The following is a 14550-nucleotide window of genomic DNA, read 5'->3' as shown; positions in this document are numbered from 1 at the left end:
GGTAGGGGGTCCCTCGGACTTCAAAAAGAAAGTTTCTTTTTGTAGTCACTCTGCCTTCATAAAGAAATGATTTCTGTTACAGAAATGTTCTTTATGAATGCAGAGTGAATTTCAAAAGAAACTTTTTTTTTTTAGTTTTTATTTTTTTTTACTGGGGCCCCCTCCTAGGACATGTGCTGGCAGGGCCCCCCACACCACGGGCCCCCCCGCACTGTGGGGGCTGCGGGGGCCCCTGTTACGCCAGTGGTGTCTCCCTCGTGTTACCCCCACCCCCCGCTCATGCCCCATGTCTCCCTTGTGTTCCCCCCAACCCCCGCTCATGTCCGTGTCTCCCTCGTGTTCCCCCCACCCCCCGCTCATGCCCCGTGTCTCCCTCATGTTCCCCCCACCCCCCGCTCATGCCCCGTGTTTCCCTTGTGTTACCCCCCACACCACCCCGCTCATGCCCCGTGTCTCCCTCATGTTTCCCCCACCCCCCGCTCATGCCCCGTGTCTCCCTCGTGTTCTCCCCACCCCCCGCACATGCCCCGTGTCTTGCTCGTGTACCCCCCCACCCCACGCTCATGCCCCGTGTGTCTCCTGTTGCCCCCCACCCCCTGCTCATGTCCCGTGTCTCCCTCGTGTTTCCCCCCACCCACCGCTCAAGCCCCGTGTTTCCCTCGTGTTACCCCCACCCCCCGCTCATGCCCCGTGTCTCCCTCCTGTCCCCCCACCCCCCGCTCATGCCCCGTGTCTCCCTCATGTTACCCCCCACCCCCCGCTCATGCCCCGTGTCTCCCCTGTTCCACCCCACCCCCCGTGTCTCCCTCATGTTACCCCCCACCCCCTGCTCATGCCCCGTGTATGCCCTGTTCCCCCCACCCCCTGCTCATGCCCCGTGTGTGCCCGGTTCCCCCACCCCCGTTCATGCCCCATGTGTGCCCTGTTCCCCCCACCCCCTGCTCATGCCCATTGCGTGCCCTGTTCCCCCCACCCAGCTCATGCCCTGTGTCTCCCTCCCGTTCCCCCCACCCCATGCTCATGCTCTGTGTCTCCCTCCTTTCCCCCCACCCTCCGCTCATGCCCCTTGTCTCCCCTGTTCCCCCCACCCGCCGCTCATGCCCGGTGTCTCCCCTGTTCCCCCCACCCCCCGCTCATGCTTCGTGTCTCCCTTGTGTTACCCCTCACCCCCCGCTCATGCCCCATGTCTCCCTCGTGTTACCCCCATCCCCCGCTCATGCCCCGTGTCTCCCCTGTTCCCCCCACCCCCTGCTCATGCCCCGTGTGTGCCCTGTTCCCCAACACCTCCTGCTCATGCCCCGTGTTCCCTGTTCCCCCCCAACCCCCGCTCATGCTTCGTGTCTCCCTTGTGTTACCCCCCACCCCCCGCTCATGCCCCATGTCTCCCTCGTGTTACCCCCATCCCCCGCTCATGCCCCGTGTCTCCCCTGTTCCCCCCACCCCCTGCTCATGCCCCGTGTGTGCCCTGTTCCCCCCACCTCCTGCTCATGCCCCGTGTCTCCCTCCCGTTCCCCCCGACCCCCCACTCATGCCTCGTGTTTTCCCTGATCCCCCCACCCCCCGGTCATGCCCCGTGTCTCCCCTGTTCCACCCCACCCCCTGCTCATGCCCCGTGTCTCCCTCCTTTCCCCCCACGCCCCATTCATGCCCCGTGTCTCCCTCCCGTTCCCCCCACCCCGCTCATGCCCGTGTGTGCCCTGTGTTTTCCCTGTTCCCCCCAGCCCCCGCTCATTCCCCGTGTCTCCCCTGTTCCACCCCACCCCCTGCTCATGCCCCGTGCCTCCCTACTTCCCCCCACCCCCTGCTCATGCCCCGTGTCTCCCCTGTTGCCCCCAACCCCCCGCTCATGCCCCGTGTTTCCTTCCTTTTCCCCCCCACACCCTGCTCATGCCCCGTGTCTACCTCCGTTCCCCCCTACCCCCCGCTCATGCCCACATGTCTCCCCTGTTCCCTCCCACCCCCCGCTCATGCCCCGTGTCTCCCTCCTTTTCCCTCCAACCGCCGCTCATGCCCACGTGTCTCCCCTGTTCCTCCCCACTCCCCGCTCATGCCCACATGTCTCCCCTGTTCCCCTCCACCCCCCGCTCATGCCCTGTGTCTCCCTACTGTTCCCCCAACCCCCGCTCATGGCCTGTGTCTCTTTCTTGTTCCCCCCGCCCCCTGCTCATGCCCTGTGTCTCCCTCCTTTCCCCCCACCCCCTGCTCATGCCCCGTGTCTCCCTCCTTTTCCCCTCCAACCCCCGCTCATGCCCACGTGTCTCCCCTGATCCCTCCCACCCCCCACTCATGCCCACGTATCTCCCCTGTTCCCCCCACCCCCGCTCATGCCCACGTGCCTCCCCTGTTCCCCTCCACCCCCCGCTCATGCCCTGTGTCTCCCTACTGTTCCCCCCACCCACCGCTCATGGCCCGTGTCTCTCTCTTGTTCCCCCCCACCCCCTGCTCATGCCCTGTGTCTCCCTCCTTTTCCCCCCACCCCCCACTCATGGCCCCTTGTCTCCTCTGTTCCCCCCACCCCCTTCTCATGCCCCGTGTGTGCCCTGTTCCCACCCACACCCCGCTCATGCCCACGTGTCTCCCCTGTTCCCCCCACCCCTCGCTCATGCCCATGTGTCTCCCCTGTGCCCCCCACCCCCCGCTCATGACCCGTGTCTCCCTACTGTTCCCCCCACGCCCCGCTCATGGCACGTGTCTCTCTCTTGTTCCCCCCACCGCCTGCTCATGCCCCGTGTCTCCCTCCTTTCTCCCCCCACCCCCTGCTCATGCCCCTTGTCTCCCCTGTTCCCCACCACCCCCGCTCGTGCCCCGTGTCTCCCTACTGTTCCCCCCACCCCCCCTCATGCCCCGTGTCTCCCTCCTTTTCCCCCCCACCCTCCGCTGATGCCCTGTTGTGTTCTCTTTATACACCCCGCCTTCCCTTTCCATGGTGGCCATCTTGGTAAAATATTTTCCTTCCTACACCGGGACGCCGCAGGCACCCCGGTTTGGGAAGAAAAATCTTTTTTTTACCACCCAGGGTTCCCACTTTAAGGACCTAAGATGCTAGTGGTCTTCATCTATTGAAAAGGATGTTATGGTGACGTTGCACTAATAAAAACCTATGAAATTCAGTAAAAAAAAAATGTGTTGCAGGGATGTTATGTTAAGTTGCACTAATAAAAACCTATGAAATTCAATGAAAAAACTTTGTTAAAGGGACGTTATGGTTAAGTTGCGCTACTAAAAACCTATGAAATTCAGTGAAAAAACTTTGTTAAAGGGACGTTATGGTTAAGTTGAGCTACTAACAACCTATGAAATTCAGTGAAAAAACTTTGTTAAAGGGACGTTATGGTTCCAAGTAAAACCGAAAAACCCTTGAAATTCACCATTTATGGTAAGCTAAGCGACCATAACTCGCGCCACCACCGTGCACTGCTAAGACTAACAACCACGACATCAAAGATGACATCACAAATGTCATTGATGACATCACTGATGACATCACATGTCTGGCTCACTCTTTTTTCTTTTGCTGACATATCTAGGCCACATGGTTTTCTTCAGTAACAGTCAGAAACTAAACATTTTATTTTGTTTGTAGACGTATCCTTCAAGTAGGTTCTTACAGTAATTTCCTTAGAGTCCAGTCACATCATATGAAACATATACATGGGGGAAGACACAAGCTTGAAAGACAGCAATCCTTTTTGTGCATAAAGATAATCAATAGACTTATCAGCACTTTCTGATAGTTCTGTTGTTTTTTATGGCTGTACTTTCCCCGTACATGGTCATATTTGTATACATTGTACTCACACTACTTTGCTTAGGGTCTAATCACATCAAGTGATACATAATCATAGGGTAAATAGCAGCTTTGAAACAGAGCAATCATTTATTTGCATGAAAATAATCAGTTAGGTTATGAATTGTTTATGCTACTTGTGCTTTTTTTGCTAACTTCACTTTCCCTTTATATACCCATATTGGTATGTGTTCTTGTCTCTTTTTGTGTTTTGTCTATAGTAATGCAATTATGTAATACATGGGTTTTATTAGCTACTTATTACATATTTCACAGCACACAAAAATCTATTAAGAAAACAATTATCATTTCATTATTCAACATACTAACATTACGAATATTATACCTTCATCTTGTACGCTGCACACAATGCTATGTTTCTGCCTGAGTAGCTTAGTATACTATATAGAACCCCATAATAGAATGCTATTTATATCAATGCATCATTTAATGCACTAATTAGGGTATGATATTTATTGCAATGATCCTTGACACTTTTTTCACAACATTATATTAAGAATCCCTTGTACACATATTTCATGAAAAGTACATACACATATGATGTCATCAGTGATGTCATCAATGACATTTGTGATGTCATCTTTGATGTCGTGGGTGTTAGTCTTAGCAGTGCAAGGTGGTGGCGCGAGTTATAGTTGTTTAGCTTACCATAACTGGCGAATTTCAAGGGTTTTTCGGTTTTACTTGGAACCATAACGTCCCTTTAACAAAGTTGTTTCACTGAATATATATATATTATATATATATATGATCTCCTGTTCGAGAGCAAGATGGGATTATCGTTGAATGAGCTACTAATAATGGAATATTTCCAATAATTCCACGGCCACACCCAATCCCACGCTGTTAATGATAGCCCCGATGCCTAATTCCCAGCTACATCGTTTGGATAGTAACTCTGACAGGAGACTATTCACCCTATCCAAGTTGAACTGCCTCACGGCTTGTTTCAACTAGTAAAGCTAAGGTGTACAGGAGGAGGGGGGGAACTGCAGAAAGCTGAGGCTGTTCAGGGTTGGCACCCACGATAACCTTCATGGCAGTACTGACAGCTAAGAGAGGTGGATTGTACAGATGTCGAATCCCCATGTGGGACTTAGTAAATGGGGAAGAAGCATGAGGACTCACTCCCTGCCCCCTCTGGGATCACACTTAGATCTTTTTTCAGTTGTTTGGCACTTAGCCTGTGTTGTATCTGAAGGAGGCCAGTGAGGTAGCTGAAAAGGAAGGGAGGAGTGATGGTGGGGTGCTTGCCAGTGCCCATTGGTGTTCCCAGGGCTGTACGCTATGGCAGGCACCAATGAGTATGCTGGAGTTCAGAGGAGTTGTGGGGGAACTTCCACCTTAGTGGATCCCAGGGATCTGTAGTCTAATGGATGAATGATGCATTGGTCTGCAATGGTTACCAGGAGACCACACAGGATTGCCTTTTACCTGCTTGCCCCATGGGGAATCTACCTATGAACTGCAGAGGTACAACTGTGATGAACTATTTTAGGTTCAGTGCGCTTCTGCTTTTGCCTGATACAATGGACTTTCTACGTTAAGAGTTGGTTAAGATTGTGTGGGAATGATGTGGATAAGTGGCTCCTTTTCTGTTGTTCTTCATTGTTCTCCATGTTACCCATGTCTCACCATACCTGCAATACCCACTCAATATGCCCTTAGCCTGCTTCTATTATATATTCACCTAACCTCTTATTGAGCTGTTTAAAAAGCATAACAGGACTTGAACAGTATGTTCTTCTGGGTTATCTTGCTTAGCCTGCCAGTCAGCTATTATTTGGAATTTTGGGGACCCTCTTATTAGGGTAAGATAAAGTGACTGAGCTGCCGCTGGCAACTCCTTTTCTACACTACACTTGTTTCCCATGCCCAGGTAGACTTTTCTTCTGATGGTGTCCCATGTGTTGTGAGGTGTAGTCACTGTGAACCCATGGCCAAGTGATGGTCGTCCCTGCTGTTTTGCTCACTCTTCATCCAGGTTTTTTGGATGACCCTAATCCCACTCCATCATCCCTCCCAGGGGCTTTTGATAGGGTCATCACTAAACCAATTGCAAGTTTTATACATAGGGCCTGGCACTAAAGAGCAAAATCCATCAGCGGTGTTTGAGTTTAAGGCACCCGAGTGTTATGCCTTCTCGGGGCTGCGAGTGAGAATGATAGATACATTGATTCATCTCTTTCACCTTGCTCTCCCCATCCGCTAAACAGCTTCTTTTGTGGATGAACAAGACGGTGATGTAATTTGTGTTTTAGTTATGGCTCTTTCAGGTTGATGGTATTTATTGTGTTCTATATCTAATACCTCATTGGACTGCTGATGTGTTTTAATCTATAATTTGTATACTACTCTGTAATACGTCATTGGATTGTTGTTGTGTTGTAATCTCTATTGTATTTAATGCTATGTGTTCCTATTTTTTGTACTTTATCTTGTCACGAATGGCCTGAAGAGCCGACAGTGTAAATAAAATCAATCAATCACTCTGCTGCTGTGATCATGATGTTTTTTTTGATCTTTCTGTCAATGTGGGTGTTTTGTCTTGCCATTACTATTTTCTCTTCTTGTATACGTTTATCATTATACATGTTTCCGAACTGTCTAAAACCGATAAGAAGCCTCCTCTGGGGCATTCATGTGCTCTTTTGAATAAGTAAACCATCAATTAATGTATCATGATACAGCATACATGTTTCTCCGGTCCATGACAGCAAAAATCAGTGGCACATCTACTCATCAGATTTCCCTTTTATAATAATAATAAGAATCGCTAATCATTCATCTTTCTAAACTCTCATGGCCTTGCCTCTTCTCTAAAACCACAAAAGCCTGGGATATCCTATCCACACTTCTATTGCTCCCTCTCCTCTTTTCTCCTCACCGTCTGGCACTCCCACCCTTCCCTCACTCACCACCTCAACTGAACTTCTACTAGTTCATGCTCTTCTCTGTGAACCTGTCCTTTGTCCCCAATCCCCCCTTTGCACTACAAACTATTAGGCAGCGTGTACCCACTCACCTCTCTTGCATCCTAATATTTCTTGATCTATATGCAGTTTTAGATACTGTGCACCACCTGTCCTTTTTGAAAGCCCTTGTTCCCTTGGATTCAAGGACACTGCGCTGAACTTTGTGGTCTCCTATCTCACTAATCATCCTTTCTCCATCTCCTGGAACTCTAGTTCCTCTTTCCCCATTCCTCTTCCAGGAGGAGTCCCCCAAAGCTCAGTACTTGGACAACTCCTTTTTATTTTATACACCTCCTCTCTTTGCCAACTCAACTCTTCCTTTGCCCTTCACTGCCACCTCTTTGTGGATCTTAGCCATATTTTTATTCCATCCCATCCTTCACTTTAGCTTTTTCAGATTGAATCCCCAGCTTCCTCAATTCAACCACCACTTGGTGGCCCTTTGCTCCCTAATTCTTCACTCCACAAAGACAGATGCTATTTATCTCCCCATCCACAATCTTCCAACCCACTCTCCTACCCATCCTACTCCTTCACTCCAACACCCAAAGCTTGGTCCTCTTTGACAGTGATATTTGACTCCAAATATCCTTATTTGCTAAAGGGGTCCTGATTAACCTGCTGAAAGCAATTATGTAGCTCTATGCTAATTCTACAGCTAGAGTAAGATGGCTGAGCATCAGAAGGTGGAGACAGCACACACGAGAGTATGGCGGATGGGACGGAGACCACCTATTGAATGAAAACCATTTGAGAAGAGCTATTTAAGCTGCTTCTTGTCCCAGTGTTAAGTGGAGAGACCAAAACAATGGGTGGTCCCGTCTACAGGAGCAAGCTAAACCAGACATCGGCCATAAAGACTGGGCCTGTTTCCTGTTGATAGCTACACAAAGACGGTGGCATCAGTGTACGTGGTGTTGACTGCAACGGTGGGTCGTTTTACTTTGGGAACGCACCTACGACAACGTGGAAAGCATAATTGATTTGCGCTACCACGGGTCACAGAGGAACATGATCACACAAAATTCGAGAAGACCATGAAAACCTGTTTGTTGAATTTCCCCTGAAGAAGTTCTGTCATTTGTCTAATATTGTTTAAAAGAACAAAACATGTCGGGCATTGAGGTTGTTTTATTGAAAGGCAACTTGTTTGAAGATTAATTAAATTAATGAGAACCTTTGTATAGGATTCGTTAAATAAGGGCACAAACGGTCTAGTGGGAGCAATTCAGATTTTGAGAGCTCTCTGTCTTGTGTATTCGACAGGTGGACTAACATCGGTATGTGAGGTATGTTAGCAGAAAGGAAGCACGTGTGCACTTTGTGAGCTTAGAGTTGTGTGGTATGAATTTTAGGTAACCACTTGTCTATGTGAAATGTTTTTTATGATTATGGAATATGGATTAATACATTTTTAAATCTATTATCTTAATACAATTATGTTTTGTAATATGCAATGTTCTTAGTGGTCTAGTGTAATTTGGTTAATAAATGTAGGCATTGTGATTCATGAGTGTCCCTTTTCCCGCCTGTGGGGCACAGCATAAAAGCAACGGGATTCCTTAGTTTGGAAGCTTGCGCAAGCCCTTTTTAGGGGGGACGGATCCCGGGGCCTTACAATAATTTTCCCCTCAATCTTCTTGATTGTATACGTGTCTTGAGGGAGAGACCACACATATTTTTGAAGTCAAGAAGGGGGTAAGACAGGGGTGCACACTTGCCCCCTTACTCTTTAATGTATTCTTCTAAGGTGTGCTAGAGGTGTTCCTGATGGATACGTCATATGCCCCTGAGTTAGCACAATTAGAATTCTGTTTTTTGATGATGACATTGTAAACTTGTCTCGCACACCAGGAGGCCTGAGCAAGCAGGTAATGTACTTGGTTAAGTTTTGTGGAACAAAAGGTTTGGAAGTCAACGCAAACAAAATTAAATTCATGAGGTGTGGTTGAAAACAGGGGTGTTGTTCTTGTTTGGAACTTGATATCGAAGGGGTAGGGATAGAAGAAGTTAGCCACTTTGATTATTTAGGAGTAAGGTTCACTAATGATGGCAAATAGCACATGATTTTGTCATTTGCCAAGGTTCAATGTGAGTTTGGGGAGAAAATGTAACAGCATTTTGGCTTTTGCCAATAGATTCAAGTGTAACTCCCTTGCCCCAGCAGTGGAAATGTATAGGCTCTGGCAGACACTCTGCAGAAATTTGGGGCTCAAACAAGTTGAATGCTTTGACCATGACAGACAATAATTTTCTGATATGGTTATTACAGCTCCCAAGTTGAACTCCAGATGTTCCTCTGCATATGGAATTAGGCCTTCTATGTATTTTAGACCCGGTAGCTCTCAGGCCGATTTAACTTTGGGTCCGTATCTGGTCTGGTGAGTTGCATATGAAGTAACATGATGCATTGAAAGATGTTTTGGTCCATATTAAAGCGAGTTCCCTCGGGTGGTTTCGACATATTAAGGAACGTCTATATAAGTAAGATCTTCAATAGCTCTGGATTAAACCTGAAACATCTAAAGAAACTGTTGTGTATACCTACACCCAGCATATTTGGGGAGAGTATGTTACAAAATATCTAAATTTGTCAATGGGCTATGAGTGTCTGCAGTGTAAAGATATGTTGGTGATGGGGGAGTACTTGTATCTTGGAGAGATCCAATGAAGCGATCTTTTTTTACAAAGATGCACCTGGGCATCCTACCCCTTGCCATGGTAAAAGCAAAGTGGAACAGTAAAAACTCTCCATGTGTCCCTTTTGTACTTTTGCCAGGGAAACCCAACAGCATGTCCTTGTCAATTGCCCCCAATATGACGATATCAGGAGAAGGAACATAAAAGCATCCATAAAATAAAGGGGTATTTTTACGGTGATTGCAGCCATCCTTTTTTTTGTAAAAGTGCTTGATCTGTTGATCTAATCTTTGCAGTTTCTACCTTTTTAATACATCCATGGAAGAGAATGCTTTATGAAGATAGTGTACTCGGTTCCATTTCTAAATGAGTTGCCAAACAGAAAAGTTGTTAACTTCAGTGAATCAAGTCATGCTGTAATGCCTGTGGGGTTTTGTAGGGGACTGTGTCCTTTGAATGATAAATCTGTTTGGTCTTTATCTTTACTGGAGAGACTTGTTAGACAATATCATGGCTCTCCTGTTGTTAATGGTTTAGGTCTACTTGGTTGACAATATTTGACCTTTTCACATTTGACCGAAATTCTTTTGGTCATTTTTTGGTTGAAAATACAGGGTGAGAACCCCCGCAAAACTCCCCTATTCCCTTACCCCACCCCATATATATATTTAATTAAATTTGACTGAATTTCAACCAAAAACATTTTCAAAAAGATTCAGTTAAAAGTAAAAGGTCAAATGTTTTTCGAACAAGTAGGATAATACCGTTGTTAAAGGGTTCCTTTGAGGGTCTGTCGAGTGAATTTTTGTTGGGGATTAGAATCTGCTAAAATTAAAACAGGCACAGTGGGGACTGGTAAGAAGCCACTTATTAGGATACCTGACCTCTCAGTGTACAGTGTCTTAAGGGGAGCATTTACTTATGACAGACATGACTCCACAATGCAGAAAGGCACCCCAGGTGGGTTAGGAGCAAATTTTTTAAGAACGGCTTGACTGGAAGCCTTGTTTCCACTGAGATTGTCTGAACTAATATATTAGAAGTACGAAGCCTCCATGAGGAGGAGCTGAACTTGTGCTGGAACAGAGCAAATATGCTTGCAATCTTCACTGGAGATAACTCATTTTATCTTAATCTCGAATAAAGATGGGCCTCATTCTGAGTATGGTGGTAGTCATGGCGATATTTGCGCCATGACTACCTCCCATACCGGTACTGACTCCGACCTGGTTCAATGGGGACTTACCGGTGTAGTTCAACCTTTCCTGGACGGTAAGTCCCCATTGAAATAGGCAATCCCCATTCCCATTTGAGCCCCCATAGGGCTCAATGGGAATGGGGAGGGAGCTAATAACGGTACCGCAATTTGCTGTACCGTTATTTGCTCCCTGCTCTCTTTTGCGGCTCCCGCTAAGGGCGCCTGGTAAAATCAGGTGCCCATAGCGGGACCCGCTAAGGGACCTCGTAGTAGGGCGGTAAGGGATTACCGGCACCGGTCTCCTTAACGGTGCCCGGTATCCCTTACCGCCCTACTCGGAATGAGGCCCACTGATAGAGTTGAGTTCTCCAGTCCAACCAGGAAGGATCAGGTTACTTTACATATTGACTCAAGGATGTATTGTGATATTATTGTAAAGGATGCTTCCTCCATGGGATGACTCAGCGTTGAAATATGAGTTTAGGGTCATGGTTGAACTTCTACCTCGAGTTTCCTGCCTTGCAATTGTAAAGTGGGCCTTGAAACCCAACATGAGTGGGGCGAGGTTCTACCTGCGGGAAACACCCAGTACAGGTGGAACCTGCCAGAAATGCTCAACTTTCCAGCGGGACACATTTTTGGACGTTCAAATACCACTAGCTGCAGAGAAGGCTTTCAAATGCATAACAATATTAAAGTACATGGTATGTATATTTGTGTTTATTAAGCAGACAGCATTAGAGTTCTTTTGGTGAATTTAGGAGAGTTTAGGGTTGTCTTTGAGGAGCGGAGCGGGTGTGAGCAGTCGCCGGTAGCCCTGATTGCCCAGACTGCAGGTTAACCCCTGCACGGTCCCGTGGGCCTCCAGTGAGTTGTGAAATTCGTTTTATTTATTTTATTTTTGTCCGCGCCCAAGCGTGTTGTACTCCCTCCTGACCCCTCCCCTTGCAGCCACTTCCTGGTCCTCCACTCCCTCCCACCTCCATGCCCACCCACAGCCCTTCCGCTCCCCTTCCTCTCCTCCTACTGGGTGCCCTCTGCCTTAAAACTGACCCTCCTGGGCAGCCCCGCTGCCCGGCAGCCCCCTCTGCTAAGGGCCCCTTAGGCAAAGGGCGGCTCCTATGGTTGCGGCTCCTGTTGTGTCTGCAGGTGTCCGCAGGGGACGCCAGGCGCCAGTAATCACCATTGTTAGCTCCACCTGTTCTCCCGGCCCATCCCTCCTACACCCGTGTTACTTAATACGCGTTGTACCAATAATTATTGTTGTTTCTTGCACTCTGGTGAACTAGGCCTTTTCCTCGCCTCTCAGGATTCTCATACTTAGCTGGCCTCTCCACCGGTTCCCAAATACGCATTTAATGTTGTTTCTTGCACTGTGGTGAACTAGGCCTTTTCCTCCCCTCTCAGGATTCTCATACCTAGGTGGCCTCTCCCTGGTTCCATATTGAGCACTGTGAGATCTTTAACCCTGAGAGTCTGTCCTACTGCACAACTGGATTGCTGCTCGCTATCTTGTCCGCTTGCTCTCGTCTGTCATCCCTCCTCCCTCCCTTCCCCGCGCCTCTTCCACCTATTCTGTGGTGCTCTCTATCTGTCCTATCTTCTCTAACTGCTTCTCCATTGACTATCCTGCTCTCCTCACTAAATCTGGTAGGAAAAAGTTTAAAAAGGACATCCTGGTCTCCAACCCAGGCCTCCCTATTGCTGACACCTACACCAGTGCCTCCTCCAAGACCTATGGACCCTTCATATGGTCTCTGTGCTCGCTCCTTTCTCCTCTTCTCCCATTAATAGTGGCACCTGTTGCAATGTCCTATTGGCCTCCTTCCACTCCTCTAAGGCCATCATTAATGTCTACTCTAATGGGACCGTCTTGGTCCAAGGCCCTCAGGCCAACCTTCACCTCTTTGATAGACGCTTCCTGTGCCTCATCAACTTCCTTTCTTCTCCTGCTGTCCCCTCTCCTCTGTCCTCAGCTACCTTGCCTTCCCCCTCCCTCTCTGCCCCTCTCGTGCTCCTTCTACACCTCTGCAGGGCGTACCTCTGATCTGTACCCCTCCCCGGAAGTCCTTCAAGGAAGGCAGCCTTCTCCACATTACCACTCTTAACTCTCGCTCTGCTGTCAAACATTCCTCTGATATCTGCCGCCTTCTTGAGTAACTGGACCTTGATGTCCTCGGTCTCACTGAGACATGGCTCACGGCCAGCTCTGTCACCAGCTTTGACATACTCCTACCTGACGGCTACAAGATCCTCTCCGTGCCCAGGCCCAACCGCGCTGGTGGGGGTGTTGCCCTTATCTTCCCTGATTCCTGCCACTGTCATTCTGTCACTCTAACGCAGACCTACTCGTCTTTTGAATACTTTGTCTGCCGACTCTCTCTCTCTCCTAGCCATTCCCTTACAGTGGCTACTATCTATCAGCCACCTGGTCAGATTTCTGCAGGGCACACTCTCGATGCTCTGATCTCCTCTGACCTTCCCTTCTCTGTCCCTCTCTCCACTCCCCTCTCCTGGAGTGATCACTTTCTCCTATCCTCCCACCTCACCCTCCCTACCCCTCAGGCCAAGCCACCTTCATCACTGCCACCCTCCTTCTCGTCATCCGACCCATGAAGCATGTGTCAGTTGTGGCTTTCGCCGCCACCTTCTCATCACCCCTCCCCCTTTGGCTGACTCTCACCCTGACACAGCCCTCTCCACTCTGCTATATCTGATACATATCCTTGCCCCTGTCATGAGAATCCGCCTGAAGCCCAAAGCCAAGTGTAACTCCTGGTATGAGTCAGATCTCGTCACCCTAAAACACAAGTGCAGGGTGGCCGAGAGGAAATGGCGTGCTTCATGTTCATCCTCTGACAAACTGTCCTGTCGCCTGCTGCAAAGGCAATACCGGCTCTCTGTTCTCACCAAGAAGAGAGCCCATATCTAAGTCCGCATCTCTGCGTCATCTAACAACCCGGCTGAACTCTTTAAAATCTGCAAGGAACTGGCCAATCCTGCCGCAGTCTCTACCTCTCTTGTTACCCTCCGAAGCCCTCTGCACGGCACTGGCTTCTCACTTCATTTCAAAAACTCAGGACATCCTGCCCTCACTCTCCTCCTATCACCTCCCTCCCTCTATTCCCTGCTCTTCCTCTGGCCCTTCTGCAGCCACCCCTCCTTCTCTGCCTTTCCCCTTTTCTCTGCTGACGAGGTTTCCAGACAAGTCTGATCTATGAACGTCTCGTCGAAACAGGTTCACCCCTGTTCCTCCAAAACTATCAAGGACCACATCGACTCCCTGGCTCCTGCCCTGGCTGCCTTCACCACTGGAGTCTTCCCATCCCCCCTTAAGCACTCCCTTGTGCACCCTCTTCTTAAGAAACCCTCTTCTGACCCCTCCTGCCTGGCAAACGATCGCCCAATCTCCATCACTCCCTTCCTGGGCAAGCTCCTGGAGAAACTGGCCATCTCCCAACTTAATCTCCATGCTGAAACTGTGGGTCGTCTTCACTACCATCAGTCTGGCTTCAGAGCTGCCAGAAGCATGGAAACTGCTCTCCTGAATATCCGTGAAGACCTGCTCTCCAACCTTGACTCTAACACTCTGTGTGTTCTCATCTTGCTTGATCTCTCTTCTGCCTTTGATGCTGTCAACCATGCCATCCTGCTCAACCATCTCCATGATAACCTGGGTATCACTGGTCAGGCTCTGGCATGGCTGACTTCTTTCCTCTCCAATCGACCTTCCCAGGTCCAACTTGGGTCCTTCCTCTCTGACATCTTTTTTTCTAACTGTGGTGTCCCCCAGGGATCTAACCACTCTCCCTGGCTGTTCAACCAATATCTGGCACTCCTTGCCCACCGCATCGCCGCTCTCTGCCCCAACTTTCAGTGCTATGCGGATGATACCCAGCTCATTTTCAGGCTACCCTCGGCCTCCTCCT

At 48.9% G+C, this 14550-nt stretch overlaps 1 protein-coding gene across 1 annotated transcript in view; it reads left to right on the top strand.

The window, feature by feature from the left end:
- The window catches only part of OC90 (otoconin 90), an 885360-nt gene that overhangs the window by 61299 nt on the left and 809511 nt on the right, over positions 1-14550 (top strand). The gene's annotated exons all lie outside the window — the stretch shown is intronic.

This window comes from Ambystoma mexicanum, chromosome 5q, assembly GCF_040938575.1.
Source record: "Ambystoma mexicanum isolate Mex_15411 chromosome 5q, UKY_AmexF1_1, whole genome shotgun sequence".
Lineage (NCBI taxonomy): Eukaryota > Metazoa > Chordata > Amphibia > Caudata > Ambystomatidae > Ambystoma > Ambystoma mexicanum.
Note: the sequence above shows the minus strand (reverse complement) of the source record. Positions and strands in the feature narration are given on the sequence as shown.